Source organism: Helianthus annuus, chromosome 3, assembly GCF_002127325.2.
Source record: "Helianthus annuus cultivar XRQ/B chromosome 3, HanXRQr2.0-SUNRISE, whole genome shotgun sequence".
Taxonomy (NCBI): domain Eukaryota; kingdom Viridiplantae; phylum Streptophyta; class Magnoliopsida; order Asterales; family Asteraceae; genus Helianthus; species Helianthus annuus.
In genome coordinates, this window is record NC_035435.2 from 17,344,604 (window position 1) to 17,360,488 (window position 15,885).

A 15,885-nucleotide genomic window follows, 5' to 3' on the forward strand; every position below is an offset into this window, starting at 1 on the left:
AGATCCTGAACCTGAATGATGAAGGGTCCTATTTATAGCCGGAGGGTAAAGGAGGGAGGAGCAGCTGTGCCAGCTGTGGGTGCGCGCCAGCTGTCCGACCAGGAGGAATATCCTCTTGGTCTGCCTTGTTGTGGCAGGGGTAGTGGTACACGTGGCGCGCTTGCATTTGCCCATGCTGGAAACCTTGTACTGACGACGTCAGTTCTGTTCCCTAATTTGCTGCAGGCCTACGTGGCGTCCTGCGGTTCGTGACACGTTTTGTCCTTTATGTCTGGTAGAGCATCTTTGGTGCCACCTGCAGATCTTCCAGAAGTTTCTAGAAGCTTCTGCGTTGCTTTGCTGACGTGGCTGCCAAGTGTGCTCAGAAAGTGGTGTGGTCCCTGCCATGTAGGCAGGGAATTGGGACCATACCTCTTCAAGTCCCCCCAGTCTACATGGCAGGGACCACACCACTTTCTGAGGTATGGCGCCAATGATGAAACACCGATTAACACAAGGTTTATCGATGGGGTTATTTCGTCTATGGGGTTCAACCTCTTTTCTTACTCGTATCAATGGCTTGAGATCTGCAAAACAGTAAACACCGTCAGTCTCGTTAAGAGGGGGAGAAAAGGGATTTCCCTCTTAACCAGGCTCCGGCGTGAGAATAAGTACTGTTCTGAGAGAAATAAACAGTGTGTGTATAGAGTGAGTATGGAGAGTAAAGATCCTGAACCTGAATGATGAAGGGTCCTATTTATAGCCGGAGGGTAAAGGAGGGAGGAGCAGCTGTGCCAGCTGTGGGTGCGCGCCAGCTGTCCGACCAGGAGGAATATCCTCTTGGTCTGCTCTGTTGTGGCAGGGGTAGTGGTACACGTGGCGCGCTTGCATTTGCCCATGCTGGAAACCTTGTACTGACGACGTCAGTTCTGTTCCCTGATTTGCTGCAGGCCTACGTGGCGTCCTGCGGTTGGTGACACGTTTTGTCCTTTATGTCTGGTAGAGCATCTTTGGTGCCACCTGCAGATCTTCTAGAAGTTTCTAGAAGCTTATGGGTTGCTTTGCTGACGTGGCTGCCAAGTGTGCTCAGAAAGTGGTGTGGTCCCTGCCATGTAGGCAGTCGTCAAGCGATTCATATGGGAGCAAATCATATGTCGCTTTGGCCTACCTCTCAGAATCATCACCAATAACGGAACAAACTTCGCAGCAGACGACCTCGAACGATGGTTCAAAGAACTACATATCGAGCATACCTTCTCTTCGGTTGCGCACCCGCAAGGGAATGGTCAAGTAGAGGCAGTCAACAGAAGTATCGTTGATGGTATCAAAGCAAGGTTAGGTGAAAAAAGAAGAGGATGGGTAGACGAACTGCCTAGCATATTGTGGGCCCATAGGACAATGCCAAAGACAATCAACGGCGAGACACCGTTCAGCCTAGTCTATGGGTCTGAGGCAGTTATTCTAGCAGAAATCGGGCTACCATCTCCACGAATGCTCTCAATGAACTTAATCAACAATGAAGAGGAAAGGAGGATCGACCTGGACCTCCTAGAAGAACGGAGAGAGATGGCAGCAATCAACGAGGCCAAGTACAAAACAAAGCTGGAAAAATACTACAACTCCAGAGTCCGAGTCTGCACTTTTAACCCGGGAGACTATGTCCTAAGGGACAATGAAGCTTCCAACGCAGAAAAGCCCGGAAAACTGGCGCCCAAATGGGAAGGCCCATACGTAATCGATGCAGTACTCGACAAGGGAGCTTACAAACTGCGCACCATCAACGATAAAGAGGTTCCACGAACCTGGAACGCTCAACAACTCCGAAAGTGCTACATGTAAAACAACTATGTAATCGTAAAGGGCGTACTGCCAACACATTTACTATAATACAAGAAGTGTTTGGCTACCTTTATTTCATGCAAATTTCTTGTCACAACTGCATTTATTACTTTGGGCGTACACGAAAACATCAATGGCTCGACCATAGGAAACGTTGTAGACCTCCAAGGCTCGTCACAACCAAGTGCACAGCCGGGTCAGAAACACAACCAAAGCCTACGAAACGCCAAAATAAAACTTCGTGCCCACATAAACACGAAAAAATCGATAGCAAGGTAACTAAACATTGTAATGCTCACAAGGCTGAACACAGCTGAGCTCACACAATAACCTGCAACTCGATCACTTCGTAAGTCACATGTAAACGCGCGCATTCAAGCGATAGAATAAAACGTTGTAGTAACACAACATCACCTGTCAGCGCCATAATTCATTCGTGACACCTAATCAAAGTAATTAAACATGCACATATTATGACGATAACAAAATTCGCATAAACACAAACAAGCGATAAAATATGCATCAAACAAAGAAGATCAAGTGCATATACCCACAAAAGGTAAATAAAAATAAAATTGTCTAAAACAGTCAACATTACAGACCCATTCAAGGCCATACACGGCGCGTAAGCCGGAATCCACCCATCAAGTTTGACTGGTGCCAGCACCTCCTGCCGCATCGGCATCGTCTCCAAGGGCTTTCTTCAGAAGAGCAACTCCATCTGGTTTCCGAGATAACTTTTGCGCCGCCCGGACGACGGCAAAGTCAAGGGTTGAAAACGCCTTGCGCTTAGCAGCATAAGCACCGTCACAATCCTCTTTATACAACTCAAAATGGTAATCTTTCTCTTTATTGATAGCCGCAGCCTTGCCTTCAGCATATCCAAACTTACGACCGCTATTATAACCCGCTTGGCCCAATTCGAACATGTACGTGGCAAGCTCAGTTGAATTCAGAATACGGTCAGCAAGCTGCATAAAACAAGGCAACCAAATAAAAGATCACAAAAAAAAAAGAACACGAAAGAGCAAAAGAAATTACCAAGGGTACACCACGAGAAAGCAACCATCTGGTGTCAGCAGATGTTTCCTCAGCAAGGAGTTCTGCTGCCTGACATTCAGCAGTCTTTTCAGCAAGAAGGCGCTGTGCAGCTTCACACTCAGCCGCCTTCTGCTGCGCGAGCACCTCCAACTTATCATACGATCAACGTATTCCTTCTCTTTCCTCTCAGCAGCAAGGCGTGCTTGATGAGCCTCATCAGCAAGTTGCGTTTTCTCACCAGACAAACGAACGATCGCATCACGCTGAGTTTGCATCTCAACATTCGTATGCTCACACGCGGCTTCCCAATCTTTCTGTTTCTGAACATTCAACTGTTTTTGCTCTTCAAGCTTCTGTTCAGCATCAGATACCCTCCACTGCAAACCTTTCTTCTCCGCATTAAATCTCTCCCTCTCCTCAGCAAACAACTTCTTTGACTCCTCAAACTCGAGCGTCTCCTCTCCCATCGACCGCCATTCACGAAGAATTTCCTGAGAAGTGGCAAAGAAATTAACCCCGGCACGAACATGGTCATCCAACAAGGCAAATCGATTGCGGTTTTTCTGGAACATTCTCTCAGCAGGGGAAAGAGACATAGCAAAAAATTCATGACAGTTGTTCACATCGTTCATCCTGGAACCCTGGGTAAGGTTCCAACGAGGGGCATGTGGTAAGTCGTCGCAAGCAGGATTCTGGGTGCCCCAAGAATCAGCAGGGTTATGCTCAAATTGCGGACTGCGCACCGCACCTGAAGTAGCCCCACCTCCACTAGCAGGACGCTTAATATAAATGGTTTGGCGTGGAGTAGTTTCACTGGATTCCACCTCCACTTCCACCCCCTTACCTCTATCAGCTCCACCATCACCACCAACAACTCCAGCATCACCACCACCTTCACCCACATCTTCAGTAGCCCCTTCTCCACCCCTTTTGTTTGCCTCAACATCATCACGAGGAGGGGTCAGACCAACCGTCCTCGATGGTGGAGAAGTGGGGGGCGTGATCTGAGAAATATCCACCACACGAGGTTTCCTGCCAATCTTGACTGCTGTCATGAAACAAGAATTAAAAACAACTCGAAGAAAACGAAAGAAATATACAACTAAAGGCCAATTACCAGTAGGAGGGGCAGACGCAGCAAACATCTCATCCAAACGATTTCTCCACGACCTCCACTAAAAACACCAAGATCAACCTCAGATTCAGAAGGCGCTGGGGGGGGGGGCTCCTTATGCAGCTTCGCTCTTTTAGCAGCAAGAAGAGCAGCAGACTGCTCATCAAACTTGCGCTTGTGATCCTCGAGGGCCTTTTTCCTCATGTGCTCAGTCAGAGTAGCACTGTCATCAGGATCCGATTCTCGACTTCTCTCACCAACCCCTAGGCCAGACAACGTGTCAGAAACTACCACATAATCTAGACAAGGAAGAATAGAGGGTTGCTTACGAGAAGAACCAGCAGCTCTACCCTCAGCCTTCCTCTCTTTCCTCCCAGACTTATTAGTTCTCGCCTTCTTCCTCGGCTCCAACTGAGCAGAAGGATCGACAGGCACCTCTACATCATCATCATCACCAACAACCTCATGCACGGGTTCAGCAGCATCACCCTGCGCGGTACCTGCACGCGCGCAACGAGAGGTTAGATCTTCAAGGTTTTGGTCAGAACTTCCACTTGAAAGGACAATGACTCCCTCTCGACCCGGGTCGACAGGGTTATTCCAAACATCTTCACCTAGAACCTCGCTGGCATATCTACTCAAGCTCTCATCAGTTAGATGCAAAAATCGACCCCGGATTTGGTCTAACCACATCTGGTTCCCTTCCGCTTGAATAGCTTCAACCATGGCACCTGCCGCCTTAGGGTCCAAGACATTTAACAAGCTGTAACCAACTGCAAAAGGACAAGAAGATAAGAAAGCATAACAAACATAAGGGAGAATAACTCAGCGGTAACTTATGAAAGAAACATACACTTGCCCTGATAGCTGTATACGGGCTGACCCAATGGATTCTTGGGCACCCACAACAAACTCATCCCAGCACCAACCAAGGCCATCTCCTCCAGCTGGGAAATGGCAGTCGCCTTGTGGGTTATCTTCTTGTACCAATCCTGGGCAGCATAATCCTCCATAACGTCTACCCTCGGAACCCCTTGGCTTACCTGCCGATAAGGCATATCTATCGGAATTACACCACGGCGGATGTAGAAAAATTTCTGTTTCCAGTCATGAAGACTCTTCAAAGGCACAGAGCACACCGGAGCAACACCTGATCGTGCTTGAAACGAATAGAAACCGCTAGCATACGTAACACTATAAAACACATTAAACATCTCAAACGTAGGCTCCATACGGTAAGCCCTACAAACATACTCAAAATGAGTAATGCGTGGAAGCCCAATAGCATTAAGTTGTGAAATATGAAGCCCATAGCCCCTCAACACAGCAGCAGTAAACTTTGTAACAGGTAATCTGAAACTACCTTCCCAAAAAAATGCAGCATACAAAGTGATATGGCCCGGAGGGGCGTCCAAGGCAGTAGAACCGACAAGAGGATACCGGGCTCCCCACTCGGGACGGAAACCTATACCCTTAACTAGATTCATGAACTCCTCCTCCTTCCACCCAATGACCGCCTGGTCAGGACCAGGAGGAGCCCTCCCCTTATATTTTCTCTTCCGTTGGGTGGGATTCGTACCAGACATGGTGTAAATACAGAGAAGACAGAAATAAGAACTCAAAGAAAACTATTGAAACAACGAAGAATGAAGGGAGAAGATAGAAGGAAAACATACTTGAAATTTTAAAAAGTGAAGAGGAATGAGGAACCGCCTCCTATTTATACCCATCGCATTTAATGCGATGGGTAGTGGACCGTCAGAGTACAGAAAAAGGAACCAATAAAGGAGTGACACGTCAGAAGAGAGAGAAGACGTCGACTCTTTTTTCGGGAAACATGGGCAACAGAACCGGCTGACGTGACAGAAAGTAACTGCAAAAGCAACTGTTTACCTCCGATAAGACAGGGATGTCAGATAGTCACACCAAACACTTCCCCATGCCCACCAAGCTTCCATCAGAAGGAAACAACAAAGGATCCAAAACCCATGCGCCATGGGTCCATTTGGCTCATTTTTTATAAAGGGCCAAAACCCATGCGCCATGCGTCCGTTTGGCTCACTTTTTACAAAGGGCCAAAACCCATGCGCCATGCGCTCATTTGGCTCACTTGTTATAAAAGGCCAAAACCCATGCGCCATGCGTCCATTTGGCTCACTTTTTACAAAGGGCCAAAACCCATGCGCCATGCGTCCATTTGGCTCATTTTTTTTATAAAGGACCAAAACCCATGCGCCATGCGTCCATTTTGCTCACTTTTTACAAAGGGCCAAAACCCATGCGCCATGCGTCCATTTGGCTCATTTTTTTATAAAGGACCAAAACCTATGCGCCATGCGTCCATTTGGCTCATTTTTTATAAAGGGCCAAAACCCATGCGCCATGCGTCCGTTTGGCTCATTTTTTACAAGGGGTCAAAACCCATGCGCGGCACATCCGCTTGGTTCAAATCTTTCTTCCAAATCACCAAACCCCACGCGCCAAAAAACCACTACTCTCATAAGTCCAGAATCCCTCCTAGACGATCAACTCAACTAGAAGGCACACTGGACTGGGGGGACTTGAAGAGGTATGGTCCCAATTCCCTGCCTACATGGCAGGGACCACACCACTTTCTGAGCACACTTGGCAGCCACGTCAGCAAAGCAACCCAGAAGCTTCTAGAAACTTCTGGAAGATCTGCAGGTGGCACCAAAGATGCTCTACCAGACATAAAGGACAAAACGTGTCATCAACCGCAGGACGCCACGTAGGCCTGCAGCAAATCAGGGAACAGAACTGACGTCGTCAGTACAAGGTTTCCAGCATGGGCAAATGCAAGCGCGCCACGTGTACCACTACCCCTGCCACAACAGAGCAGACCAAGAGGATATTCCTCCTGGTCGGACAGCTGGCGCGCACCCACAGCTGGCACAACTGCTCCTCCCTCCTTTACCCTCCGGCTATAAATAGGACCCTTCATCATTCAGGTTCAGGATCTTTTACTCTCCATACTCACTCTATACACACACTGTTTATTTCTCTCAAAACAGTACTTATTCTCACGCCGGAGCCTGGTTAAGAGGGAATCCCTTTTCTCCCCCTCTTAACGAGACTGACGGTGTTTACTGTTTTGCAGATCTCAAGCCATTGATACGAGTAAGAAAAGAGGTTGAACCCCATAGACGAAATAACCCCATCGATAAACCTTGTGTTAATCGGTGTTTCATCAGTGGGACCGTCACGAAAATTCCATTAGTTGGGACTATTGTCGGCTTATTGGTAATAGTTGGGATTATTTAAAGGGATAGGCTAAATGCACCTCCTCTTTTACTTTTCACACCCCATTTCTAAAAATAAATAGTTTTTAATTTGTCAAATTATACCCCTATAGAAATCCATATTATTAATTATCTCTCTCTAAATCCTTCTTCTCCGATGTCAACAAACCACTAAACATGCAAATATCTCGCATCTCAATCCGCATCTAATAACCACCATGAACATGCTATAACATCACATCTCACTTCCTGTAACCCTTACAACAATGGCGATTACGGTGATGGTGGTGGTTACGAGGAAGAGGATGCCGCAGTCACATAACCATTTTGCAGCAACGATTTGGAAAACGTGAATCGGCGTTTGCCATATCTGGATTAGCCATTGTTCTTTTAGCTTTCTCGTTCATCATTTGTTCTGATTCATCTTCATCCAATCCTTTCTCCGGTACCCGCCACCCACTCATACTTCAGACGGTCCATGATCCCACCGCTCTTGATTCTCGGTGCCGGTTTCAGATCAATTGTTATTTTACTTGATCATATCTATTTGTATATAGTGCTGCTTAGTTAAGGTTTATTGTTTTTGAATATTATTGGTCATGGAGATAGTGTAGTTAGGGTTTAATATTAGAAGCAACATGATCAAGATCAGCAGTTTTTGTATGACTATTAATCTAATTTGGATGTTGTTCTCTTAGTGTAAAAAGAGTTCAAAATTTGGAAAATAACATGAGTTTTCGTTGTTTCATATATAACCATTGAATCTGGTTATTTGTGTTTATTGCCCATGTTTGGATTTTTTTTTTTTTTTTTGTTAGTGTTAAATGAGTTTCAATCGGTAAGAATTCACCCGACAGACAATGCAATGCATTAGCCTTTGTATTGACCTTGGAAGAAGAGTTTTTGAAGAAACAGTGATCTAATTAAGGTATTAATTAGGTGGGTTTATGTTCCTATCATAGTGGTTAATCTTCTTTTAGGTATTTGAGCTCCGACTGGTTAATCAACCTGCAAAACAGAACACCGTTACTCGTTAAGAGGGGAATGTGGGGGTTTCCCTCTTAACCGGGCTCCGGCGTGAGAATAAGCGACTGCTTTGAGAGTAATTAAGTAGTTAAGAGTAAGAGCCGAGAGAATAGAATGAATAACCTGAGGAATGAAGGTCTCTATTTATAGCCGGAGAGGTGTAAGAGGTTGTGGGCTGATGGGCCTTGGGCCAGAAACGGACAACAACGAATATGCCCTTTGCCTCGCTGGCCTCGACTGCTTAGTGGCTTCTAGATGCTCGTCGGTGCTGGCGCACCTTGATTGGAGCCACGTGTCATTGTTGTCGGCCTTGTTGTCCCTTCTGTCATCAGCAGACAAGTGGAGATCGTGGGACAGTTGTCCCCGTCTCTTGATTGGTGCCATGTAGGCGTCCTTGTGTACTTATCGTCAGAAGATCGTGGCGCACGATTGAACAGAGCCTGCTGAACGTTCATTGGCTCTTTTTACTGCCACTTGTACCCTGTGTACCTCTGTAGGTAACAGCGCGTCTTCCTATGGAGAGGATTTTGTTTGGTGGCAACTAACCCGCGCGGGGCTAGTGTGCTCACTTATACCATTGTTTTTATGCTAAGTGTTGCTATCTGAGTTTATTACGTGCTCTTCCTCGCGCGGGGGTAAGTCATAATGTGATGTGAGCTGCGCGAGGTTGTTATTTATCAAGTTGTTATGCTAAGTGTTGCTATCTGAGTTTATTACGTGCTCTTCCTCGCGCGGGGGTAAGTCATAATGTGATGTGAGCTGCGCGAGGTTGTTATTTATCAAGTTGTTATGCTAAGGAGTATGGTCTCACGTGCAACCTGTTATGAGGTTTGCGCGACTTTTTGGGACCATACCCCTTCAAGTCCCCCCAGTCCAGTGCTGCACCATGCGCAACGCAAGTGGTTGGAGCTCTGGACTTAATGAAAATAAGAGAAGGGGAAGTTGTCCTTTTGGTCTTGACTTGTAAGGCGCATGTAGAAAACTGTTGTTTTCGATGCGCAGGTACTAGGCAGGTGTCGAGTGATTTCTTGTTTGGCCTTTTAAGCGCGAGAGGTTAAAGTGGTTGACGTATATCTGGCGCGACTCATGTGACTTCTGCATGAAGTTACTTGCACGTTTTGTGGTGGGAAACTTCGAAATTTGAACTTCTGACAGGTTGGTGAGATAAGTCGTTGAGGGCGACGTTTGAGTTGACCCCTGGCACGGGTGTCATCATACCGCCTGCGGCGGTTGCACTTCATGTCAGGAGAGTGGGTGCCACGCGCGCGTGGTAACCGTCGTCCCTGCTTTTCCTCTCGACGTGGCAACCTCTCGTTGGTTGCCCTTGCGGCTAGTTCGGCACGGTTACCCATCGCATTAAATGCGATGGGTATAAATATCCGAAGAGAAAGGTGAGAGATTCACTTTCTCTTCGTTTCTTCTCCAATTTCCTCTCAAAACTCTTTGAATCTTCAAAGTGTTCTTCATTTTCTTCAAGATTTCTTCAAATCTTCAAACCTTCTTCGAGCCTTTTTTCCAGATCATCTTAAAAACATGAGTGAAGAGCATCAAGAGGCTCCTGTTAGTGAGGAGGGACCAGTTCCTGTCCTCAAGTGGGATTTAGGTCTTTTCGAACAGATTGTTCGAAGTTTTAGATTCCCACCGGAGTGGGATGCCCGGTACCCGGCTCAGGGCCAGACCGCGGCTGACGCACCGCCCGGCTATATTACCCTTTGTGAAGATTTCTTTCTTCAGGGTAATTTCCGGTTGCCGGCGACCAATTTTCTGGGTAGTATCCTTTCTTACTACCAGTTCCACATATCTCAGATGAGTCCACCTGGGATGGTGAGGGTGAGGCACTTCGAGTTCTTATGCCAGTCACATGGCATCGAGCCATCTGTCGACAAATTTCGTTCATTCTACCAACTGCAAAGGACGATGGGGTTCTTTTCGTTTGCAAGCCGAGGTGCGGCGAAGAAGATCTTGTTAAATCCACCAAAGAGTTTCCATGACTGGAAACCCAAGTTCTTCTTCATCAGGGAAGAAGTCGTGCCGGTCGCTATGACCTTTAGGGAATGGACTGAGGCCATACCCAAGGAAGATCTGCCGATCCCAAAAACGGCTTTGTGGTACCAGCGGCTGACCTCAACCCCTAACCGGGTGTTTGGGGAAAATGTTCTAGTTGCAGCAAAGATGAGTGACCAGTGGTCACCTAGCAGTAGGGAAGTTCCCGTTTTAAAGCTTGGCGATCAAGGTTAGTCGTTTTTCTGTTCTTTGTCTAAGTGATTTCTTTGATTATTACTTATGTATCTCCGTTTATAGAAGCGCAACTTTACCAAGCTGCCTTCTCTACTTTTGGAGGCTCCATGGGCGTTCGCCCAGTGCGCGATGATGAAGAAAGCTGGTATGACCAGATTAAAGGAAACTTCATGTTTCCAGCTGCTGATGCCTTCGCTTCGCCGCCAACTGCTACTGAAGGTGCGCAATATCCAAAACCTCGTCCATTGCGCTCTGTGACTCTCGCTGGGAAAGAAACTTTCTATCTTTCCAGCGAGGAGTCCGTAGGATCTTCCAGCGGCGAGCTAAGCTCTTGGTCTAAAATATTTGCAGGTGTGTTGCGCGACCTGGGGATTGACCCAGAGGAGAAAAAGAAAAAACCGGTGAAGAAGAAGAAGAAAGCGGAGCCGGAGGTGACCAGCAAGGGCACTGGCCCTAGTCGCGCAACAGCTGCTGCTGGCAAAGGTACTCTTCGCCTTCGTCAACGTGACTTGGATGATTATGTGATCATCAGTGACTCATATGAAGGTTTATCACATGTAGCTAAGGGAAAAGCTGGTGCTGGTGGGTCGAAGAGTTCCGGGAGCGCGGGTTCTCGCAACCCTGAAGCTGGCGCGACTCCGTCTTTCCCAGAGGATGAAGAGGTGGAAGAGGAAGATGCTGCTGCTCGACTTATTGGGCGGAAAAGGGGTAGGAGCGAGGCTACCACTGGTGTGGCTTCCGCGCCTCAATCTGTTGTGATCCCTACGATAGGGAAGACGAGCAGGCTGCGCTCGTTGTATCAATTTTCTCCTGGTATGTTCTTTGCTTCTCTTTTCTTTTCTAAAAAACTTCTTTGCTTACACTTGCCTTATTTTGCAGAGATCAAGAAGAAGACCCCTGAAAAGGCGGTTACATTCGTTGAGGCGGGGGTAAAAAGGCCCAAGATAACCGTCAAGTCCACTGACGCTGCAGCTCAGGACGCCGCGAAGGCAGCTGAGGTGCAGCGAAAGGTGGAGGAGGCGCGTAAGAAAGAAGAAGAGGAGAAGAGAAAGAAAGAAGAAGAGAAGAAGGTAGAGGAGAGAAAGAAAAAGGAGGAGGAGGAGAGGAAGAAAAAGGAGGAGGAGGATAGGAAGAAAAAGGAGGAGGAGGATAGGAAGCGGAGGGCGGAGCAGGAGAGGCTGGCTGAGGTGGCTAGGCAGCAGGCCTTGGAGAAGGAGATGGCGGCGAAAAAGGCTATGGATCAGCCTTTGAAGTCTCAAGGTCCTGAGGTCACCAGGCCAGCCAACACCGGCCCTGTTAACACTTCGAAAGGGTCCGGCCGCTACTCTTCTAGCGGCGCGAGCTCCGGTGGAGCCGGGGGTTATAACCCTAATGTGATAGGGGCGAAAGATACCGTTGGCGATATATACTACAAGACATATACTGAAGAAGAGCGCGGTGATGTCCTCCATCAAGCCCCCTGGAGCTTAAAACAGAAGGACACATTTATTGAGTTTGGCGCTTCGCGTGAATGGTTTTTGAATTCCTTCCCCCCTGGTGAGGTCAATCGGCAAAGGGCGAAACCCCATGAGATGTTATATCGTACTTATATTCTTGGGGAGGCCAATGCCCGTGCTGCCAACCACCAGATCGTTCGCGAATGGCGAACGATGGTTCGGGAGCGTGCCGACTGGGAGGCTTATCGCGAGCGTATGCTGAAGCGAATTGCGGAGTTTGAGAAGTCGAAATCTGCGTTCGACGAAGAAAGAGCCAAGTTTGAGGCCGGCAAGAAGGCGGAGGAGTGGGGCCGCGAGGGGCTGCAGAAAAAACTCCACAATGTTGAGGAGCAACTGGCCAAGGAGAAGGCCGAGTTCAAGCGTATATGCGCCCAAGACAACGAGCGTACTTATGCTCTACGACAGAAGATCGTTGGTCTTGAGGCTAAAGTTGCGGACTTGACCTCAGCGGTGGAGGAAGCGCAGGGTGAAAAAACTGCCAAGCAGCAGATGGAGGTTAGTTCTTCTGATTATCGCTCTTCCTTTTTGTTTATGAGATTTCTCTAAGTCAATTCTCAAGGCGTTTGTCAATTTTTAGGTTGAGCTGACTGAAGCCAAGGTGCAATTGTCTAACAAGGACAAGGATCTCCATGCCAAGGACGTTGAGATAGCGGAACTCAAACGTCGCTTGAATGAGCAAATCGACAGATGCGAGTCCTTGGAGATTGACCTTGAGGCTGAGAAGGTCAAGGCCGCTGATGCGGAAGAGGCGCGTGCTGTGAGCACTGCCGCGCTGAATGTGGCCCAAACCAACTACTCTGAGGCTCAAGGTATCGTCGATACACTCGTCTCAGAAGCGGAGTGGATGCGCACTCGTGGAGTAGTGTTGGTAAGTGCCTTGTGCTTTTTTCTTAAGTTGATTTAAAGAGTTTTTTCTTTAATGCTTATCTTTTGTTGAAGGTTGCCAACTCCATCTTGAATGCGAACGAGCTAGATCGCGCCGTGGCGGCTTTGACAGATGCGGCGCGTGCGGTGGGTCACCGAGGAGGCTATCTGGAGTGTGCTGATCATGTTGAGCAAATGCTTGGGCAAGAATTTGACACAAGCCATTGCTCAGTAACAGAACGTGCCGATGCTGCGCTGGCAAGTGCTGAAAATTCCTATGACAACCTCTCCTTGCCTATCATGGAGTTGGTTGTCGAATCGTTAAAGAAAGACGACTGGTGCCAGCGTCTTAAGGCAATCCTCGATCCACCAGTTACCGTCGAGGTGTCTGACGAAGAGCCCGCCGGTGACGACGGTGATGGTGGCAATGATGATGATGGTGAAGACGACGGAGATGATGGTGATGATGGTCGCGAAGAATAGGATAGTTTGTTGAGTAGGTAGTGGATAGGCATTGGTGCCTTTGTGATTTCTTTGATACTCTTATGTATGATGCTGCGCAGTTGCGCAAGTTGTTAATGAAACCTTTTGTTTTTTCTGTTGCAATTACTGCATTGTTATAAAAACTTATGCTAAATTAGCTCGAATAAATGGAAGCGTTTTCTAAGTATAAGGTGGCCACCCGGTCTCGCGCTCTGTTTGCGGAGGACCTTGGAGGTGGTTTGAACCACCCTGAAATGCTGGAGTGTTTTCGCGCTAATCAAAAGTTTAACATGCATTTGTAACGAAAAAATGTAATAGGAAGAACATGTCGTATGTTTTCATTTAAGTCAGAAGTTGGCTCTGAGGCCTTGATACATATTTGCCAGTGGCTCGTAGCCGGCGTAGTTAATTGAAAGATGACGTAAGGCCGAAAAGATTACATATAGCATTTGCGCAATTGTTGCGCATTCCAAGTTCTTGGTAAGATGTGGCCATCTAGGGTGCGTAATTTGTAGGCCCCTTTGCCCAGGACCTCATGAATCAGATATGGGCCCTCCTATTTAGGTGCCAATTTCCCTGGGCGTTCCGCATTTGATGCTTCGTTGTCGCGAAAGACGTACTCCCCTGGGTTGAAGGTACAAATGCGGACCCTTGTGTTGTAGTACCTTTCCAGCTGAGTTTTGTACTTGGCCTCTCGGATTCTTGCGATTTCGCGTCTTTCTTCTAACAGGTCCAAGTCTAGGCGCCTTTCTGCTTCATTGTCAATTGTGTTGACCGTTGTCATGCGTGGCGAGGGCAGGCCAATCTCCGCCGGGATCACCGCCTCTGAGCCATAAACCAGGCTGAAAGGGGTCTCGCCGGTACTCGTCTTTGGCATGGTCCGATGAGCCCATAAAATGCTTGGGAGCTCATCAACCCATCCGCGCCGCCTTGTCCCTAATCTGGCCTTTATCCCTTCGACGATACATTTGTTCACACTTTCCACTTGTCCGTTGCCTTGTGGGTGCGCCACGGAGGTGAAAGTGTGTTCGATGTTCATCTCCTTCATCCAGTTCTTAAGATCGTCCGAAGCAAAGTTGGTGCCATTGTCTGTCACGATCTTGAGCGGGAGGCCAAATCTGCATATGATGTGCTCCCATATGAATTTGCGCACAATCATAGCTGTGGTGGATGCAAGGGCTTTGGCTTCTACCCACTTTGTGAAGTAGTCGACAGCTACTATGATGAACTTTACGGCGCCGGGAGCATCCGGGAAGGGTCCCACCATGTCAATTCCCCATTGTTGAAAGGGCCATGCGGTGGACACGGGGATGAGATCGTTTTTAGGACGCAGCGTTTTTGGAGAGTGCCTCTGGCAAGAGTCACACTTGCGGATCTCCTTCATTGCGTCAACATGCATACCAGGCCAGTAGTAACCGGCGCTCATGATCTTCGCGACAACCATCCTTGGTCCGGAGTGGATGCCGCAAATCCCTTCGTGGATTTCCCTTATCAAATAATTCGCGTCCTGGGGGTCCACACAGCGCAGTAGTGGTCCCAGGAAGGATTTTCGGTACAGGATACCGCCATTCATTTCGTACTGTAAGGCTTTGTTTTGGATCTTTTTTGCTTCCGCTTTGTTCTCGGGAAGCACCCCCTCTTGCAAGTATTGGATGATGGGGGTCATCCATGATGTCTGCCCTGTTTCGATTACGTTAACTTGGCGCAGTAAAACCGATGGGTTCTTGAGTACCTCTATCCTTACATCCTTGGCGAGATGTTGAAAGGAAGTCGAGGCAAGCTTGCTCAAAGCATCGGCAGGCTTGTTTTCTGAGCGATTAATGTGTATAACTTTGTGGGATTTGAATTGCTGTAGCAATTCCTTCGCTTGTTCCAGATACAAGGCCATGACTTCTCCCTTCGCGTCGTATATGCCGTTCACTTGACTTGCGATCAGGAGTGAGTCAACATGTGCGCGCAGGTTTTTTGCTCCCATCTTGATGGCGAGACGTAAGCCTGCTAGAAAAGCCTCGTACTCAGCTTCATTGTTGGTGTTTTTGAAGTCGAGCTTAATGGCGTAAGTAAACTCGTGCTTTTCTGGGCTCACTAGACGTAAACCTGCTCCCGCGCCATCTTCATTTGATGCCCCGTCAGTGTAAAGCATCCAAGTCTCCTCTGTTGTGTTTTCCTTGGGAGTCTCTATCATCTCGCATTCCTTGATTTTATCAGCCGGCACTTCTGTGATGAAGTCGGCGAGGACCTGCCCCTTAATGGCTGGGCGCGGCCTATACAAGATGTTATGGCCACCCAGTTCAATGGCCCATTTTGCCAACCTGCCTGATGTCTCAGGCTTCTGAAGTATAGTGCCAATGTGGAAGTTGGTAAGCACAGTTATCACATGGCCTGTGAAGTATCGGCGCAATCTTCGGGAGGCGTGTAGTAGTGCAAGAACCAGCTTTTCCATTGTGGAATATCTTGTTTCCGGGTCTGTGAGTACCCTGCTGACGTAATAGATCGGGGTTTGCACGCCATTCCTGTCTACCAACAATACTGACCCTACTGCCTT

The 15,885-nt window shown here is 47.9% G+C and overlaps 1 long non-coding RNA gene across 1 annotated transcript; it reads left to right on the forward strand.

Moving 5' to 3' along the window:
• Window positions 1-10,902: 10,902 nt before the first annotated feature.
• LOC118490143 lies at window positions 10,903-11,426 on the forward strand. Its single transcript, XR_004888326.1, has 2 exons — window positions 10,903-11,310; window positions 11,377-11,426. It is a non-coding gene; the product is annotated as an uncharacterized LOC118490143 (long non-coding RNA).
• Window positions 11,427-15,885: the final 4,459 nt, after the last annotated feature.